The following is a 5826-nucleotide window of genomic DNA, read 5'->3' as shown; positions in this document are numbered from 1 at the left end:
AAACAGAGCATGACCAGGGGAGGGGCAGAGAGAGAGGGAGACACAGAATCTGAAACAGGCTCCAGGCTCTGAGCTGTCAGCACAGAGCCCGACGTGGGGCTCGAACTCACGGACTGTGAGATCGTGACCTGAGCTGAAGTCGGACGCTCAACCGACAAAGCCACCCAGGCGCCCCTTCTTACTTTCTAATATAAGCATTTCAGGCTATAAATTCTCCTCTCAGTAACACATTAGTTGCATACCACAAGTTCTGACAAATACTCCTTCAACTACTGTTCAGTTATAAATATTTCTTAATTTCCATCATGATTTTTGCTTTTTTAAAAATATTTATTTATTTATTTTGAGAGAGAGGGAGAGTGAGGAGTGGGGTAGGGGAAGAGAATCCCAGAGTATCTGTCAGTGCAGAGCTCAATTGGGGCTTGAACTCACAAACAAGCAGATCATGACCTGAGCCAAAATCAAGAGTCGGATTCTTAACAAACTGAGGCACCAAGGTGCTGCTCATTGTGACTTTTTCCACCAGGAGTTTTTTTTTTTTTTAATTGATTTTAAACTTCCAAACATTTAGGGTTTTAAGGGGTTTTTTGGTTATTAATTTTTAACAATATGCATTGTGATCAGAAAATAAGCTATACTTGGTACTAATCCTTTAAAGTTTATGGCCCGGCACATCATTAATTTTTATGAATATGCCATATGTACCAGAGAAGAATGTGTGTTCTGGAGTTTGGGAATACAATGTTCCTACCAGTCCTTAATTATTCATTGTGCTGTTTAAATTTCATCTATCCTGGGGCGCCTGGGTGGCACAGTCGGTTAAGCGTCCGACTTCAGCCAGGTCACGATCTTGCGGTCTGTGAGTTCGAGCCCCGCGTCAGGCTCTGGGCTGATGGCTCAGAGCCTGGAGCCTGCTTCCAATTCTGTGTCTCCCTCTCTCTGCCCCTCCCCCGTTCATGCTCTCTCTCTCTCTCTCTCTCTGTCCCAAAAATAAATAAAAGTTGAAAAAAAAAATTAAAAAAAAATTAAAAAAATAAATAAATTTCATCTATCCTTATTCAATTTTGGCTGCTAATTCTACCAATTATTGAGATCCTGTGTCATGTACCCCATTTTGATAGTAGATTTTCAATATCAAGTTTTAAGGTAATGACTTTCAAAACTCTTGAGTAAGCAGGTGCATACATGAGTGTGGAGTTCAGAGAGGTCCAAATTGGGAGTGTAAATCTGGGAATTCCTACTTTGAGATGATATTTTGGGTAAAGGCTAGATGAGATCACATGACTGAAAATAAGAAAAAATATTAGAAATCTAAGGATTGAGCCATGGGGCACTCTAGTGTTTATGGGCTGTGGAGATAGGGAGGAACAGACAGAATGACTGAAGACAAGAAAGAAGCTAGTGGCCCTTATCAGGGAAATACAAATCAAAACCACACTCAGATATCACCTCACGCCAGTCAGAGTGGCCAAAATGAACAAATCAGGAGACTATAGATGCTGGAGAGGGTGTGGAGAAACGGGAACCCTCTTGCACTGTTGGTGGGAATGCAAACTGGTGCAGCAACTCTGGAAAACAGTGTGGAGGTTCCTCAGAAAATTAAAAATAGACCTACCCTATGACCCAGCAATAGCACTGCTAGGAATTTACCCAAGGGATACAGGAGTACTGATGCATAGGGGCACTTGTACCCCAGTGTTTATAGCAGCACTTTCAACAATAGCCAAATTATGGAAAGAGCCTAAATGTCCATCAACTGATGAATGGATAAAGAAATTGTGGTTTATATACACAATGGAGTACTACAGGGCAATGAGAAAGAACGAAATATGGCCCTTTGTAGCAACATGGATGGAACTGGAGAGTGTGATGCTAAGTGAAATAAGCCATACAGAGAAAGACAGATACCATATGGTTTCACTCTTATGTGGATCCTGAGAAACTTAACAGAAACCCATGGGGGAGGGGAAGAAAAAAAAAAAACAGGTTAGAGTGGGAGAGAGCCAAAGCATAAGAGACTGTTAAAAACTGAGAACAAACTGAGGGTTGATGGGGGGTGGGAGGGAGGAGAGGGTGGGTGATGGGTATTGAGGAGGGCACCTTTTGGGATGAGCACTGGGTGTTGTATGGAAACCAATATGACAATAAATTTCATATATTGAAAAAAAAAGAAAGAAGCTAGTGGCTAGGAAATAAACCCAAAAAGAGTGATATGCTGGCAGCCAAGTGAAGAAAGTTCTTCAAGGAGTGTGGCCCAGTTAACTGTGTCCAGTGTTGCTGAATGACCAGCGAGGACTAAGAATTGAACAACAGACCCAAAGCAACTTGTAGCCGTGTATCTCAGTTGAGCAGAAGTCTATGTGTGAATGGTGCCAGGGAGGACCTAGAACTAGCTGCCAGCACTCAGGGTGCTGGCCCCTGTCTTTGCTATCAAGGAACCAATGGAAGAGGAATCTGATAAGAGCACTCAGACTCTTCCTGTCTGCCCACCATCCACCTTTACTCTGATTGGGCTGCGTCTACTCTGGTTTTCACAAACCTATGAGGTAGACTCCTTCAGCTGCCTATAAGGAGAGTGACACAAGAGTCCTTGTGCCCTCAGAGTTCCAGTCCATAATCCAGAGCCCTTGTTCATCCTCTTGGGGTAGAGTTTACAACACAATGTTGTCACTGACAACCTCTCTCCTTTTTCTGGTGGACTCGTGCCCAGATTTCCTTGCAGCCAGAAGACATAGGGCTTTTCTTGTTACCTCTATTGTATTATTTTCTAATTTTCCAGTCTTAGTTATACAAAAGAAGTATTCTTCTCTATACTGGTACAGAAACATGTGGTGAACTAGGAGCTGAAGAAGTTTGCCAAGTGTTTAATGTTTGATAATTAATAATCCGTCATATTTAGCGTGTAAGAAAGTTGAATTTCCTATCTCACCCTTCCCTCCTACACGTGCTCACACACACACACACACACACACACACACACACACACACACACAGGTTGTTGACTCTGGCTTGGAGGAAGATGGCTGCAATAGACAGACCTTTACAGGGAGATTAAAATTAACGGTTAAACGAAGGAGTCATCTGACTGGAAACTTTGGGAACATCAGCATAAAAAGTCCTCAGTTCTAAACATCAGGACTGTGCTTAGAATAGTAAAGGTCTTCAGATAACTCCATCAGTACAAGGAAGGGTGAGGGAAATATTGCTCTGAGACCTGGATCAGAGGCCCCTTTCCTGTATCCTGCACTTTGGGGGACCCAACTCTGGCCCTTCTCTGTCCATACCCCCTCACTGGGGTAGAGTGCCAGGGGCAAAGGAACGGCCCACCAAGAACCTGCATCTCCCCTAACCCCAACTATTAGGTCACATTTTTGGTATCAATGATTCATGGCTCAAGTTCATCACTAAGGTATATGCAGAATTCTTCCTGGAATCTGTTCTCCCAAGAGTAGACTACACCTCAGGTGAACATCCCTCTAGGTCCTGGGTGGGCCAATGGGTGGTGGTGGTGGTGTGTGTGTGTGTGTGTTGGTGGGGGGTGGCTATAATGGAGTTCAGCAAGGACAGAAGTGTCCAGATACGTTTGATATCCTACAAACGTGGGAAGTGAGATAGAATCGGGGTGGCAAGAGTGGGCAGTGGATTTTTCCAAACTACCAGATTCCAGTCTGGAACTTGGAAGATTCTAGGAACCCTTAAACTCAAAACTGATCTTCCGGCTTGTTATGAAGGTGTATTTGTCAATGGAGGAAGATAGAACAGTTTTCACTTAACATTTTGTTAGATTGATTTAGAAGTTGTAAATGTTTAAACACATTGTATGTCTTGCTCTGAGTCCTATACATGCTAGGGGTAGAGTGTAGGTGGTGGTATGGGTGTAAAATAATGTCATAAAACAATGCGTGTACATGTAATATAAAGGCATAAAAATGATTTCTGTGTCCCTTTTAGTACAACACAGCATCTTGCAGTCCTTCCCAATACAGCATCCTGGCAATACCCTAACTGCCAAATCCCTGATCAGATTGGCTTCCTCATTCCTCTGAAATTCCCCTCCAAATAACAAGCCACTTCCCTCCCCAGGCTGTGCACCTTTCCTACCCTCCTGCATTTCTCTTGTCCTCTTACTGAGCTGAACAGTGTCATCCTACCAACTCCCTTGTGCTCTGCAAATAGTAGAACTTGTCTTTCCAGTCCTAACATAAAGCCCAACCATGATGATTTCTAATCACCCATTTATGTTTCTGTCACTCCGAGTAGCATTCGAACCCCTGAGGTCAGGGAGAATGCCTGATTCATCTTTGTTTCTCTCAGCCTCCACCAGTATCCTACACATGCAAGGCATTCACTGAATGTCTTTGGGATAAATGAATAAATTCCTCAAGTCTTACAGCATAGGTATCTAGCACGATGGGTTTAGTTCTGGATGATATACTGAATATGTCAGCAGTTTCCCCTCTGTATCCTCTTTCTTACCAACTGATTTAAAATTCTAAAAAGGATCCAGGAGTTATCTTTCTGTGAATCTTTCAGAGTAACTAGCATAGTTGAGAGATCACAGTTGGTTCCTGATAATATCTCATTAAGTTGATTAGAAAAAAAAAAAGGATGTGAAAAAAATGGTTTAGAGTAAAAATGGAGACAAGTAGTTTAAAATGATGGTAAGAATGTCCTATGTCTGCACAGGTGTTTTGGTTAGCGTGGGGTGGGAAGGAGAGAAAAATTGGAGAAGATTAGAAATTATCTCAAGATCCTATAGTGAGAATTTCGTTTCTATTTCCTCCCTTTCACTGTCCTTATTTTTAGGATTCAAAGTGATCTTTGAGGTGATCTCCACTGTCACTGCACCCTTTCCTCTTAGTGCAGGCTGTCACATTGCTTGACAGTTGCATATTTCTATCTAGTTTATACAACTTGCAAATACCATCCTAAACATCATTCTGTCTTGAAAAAAAACAAAAAAAAATGATGCTAGTGGTTTTGACTTTGTATCATCCCCTAGACTAATAATAGAGCTTTAAAACCCCTTCTACTAATTCACATTGGTCTCTGGAATACTTTTTTTCTGAACATTAGCACAGCAATGAATTAATTTCATCATGACTTTAATTAAGTTTTTTTAAAAAACCATAATCACAGATAATACAGTTAAGATGGCTAAAAAGAGTCAGTATCAAGCCAAAAACTACTCTATGATTAGGCAATATATCAGGACAACACCTTTTCTCACAATTCAAGTCAAATAAAAATGAGGAATAGAGAGTGAGGTGGCCGCTGAGACAAGGGAATCTTATACAGTCATGCCCCTTTTGCATTAGTGGAGAGGGCAGGGCTGGAGTGTGAGGCAAGCCAGAAACAGAGGTAGTGAAAAGTAGATTTGGTAGCAAGAGCAAGCATTGGATTTGCACGCATTTTTTTTCTTTTTCAAATGGCTTATTTTTAATGGCTCAGAAAATAGTGCAAACTCATCCTCTTTGCATACATTCCTCTTATTCTTCTTGTCTAGTGAAGTAAGTATATATACACACAATATATATATATACACCCTACAGTTATGATACACCAAACTTTTAATTTGTTTTCTTTTTTTTTTTGGCTTTTTAAACTTTTACTTTAATTATAGTTAGTTAACATACAGTGTTATATTAGTTTCAGGTGTATGATATAGTGATTCAACAATTCCATACAGCACCCGGTGTTCACCACGACAAGTACACTCAACAATAGCAAAAGCTTCATGAATTTGTGTGTCATCTTTGCTCAGGGGCTGTGCTAATCTTCTCTGTATCATTCCAATTTTAGTATATATGCTGCTGAAGTGAGTAC

General features: G+C 41.2%; 1 non-coding gene across 1 annotated transcript; it reads right to left on the bottom strand.

Moving 5' to 3' along the window:
- Positions 1–5719: 5719 nt before the first annotated feature.
- LOC111562045 lies at positions 5720–5826 on the bottom strand. The gene has a single exon (XR_002745105.1). It is a non-coding gene; the product is annotated as a U6 spliceosomal RNA (small nuclear RNA).

The sequence above is a fragment of the Felis catus genome, chromosome C1 (genome assembly GCF_018350175.1).
Source record: "Felis catus isolate Fca126 chromosome C1, F.catus_Fca126_mat1.0, whole genome shotgun sequence".
Taxonomy (NCBI): Eukaryota; Metazoa; Chordata; class Mammalia; order Carnivora; family Felidae; genus Felis; species Felis catus.
Note: the sequence above shows the minus strand (reverse complement) of the source record. Positions and strands in the feature narration are given on the sequence as shown.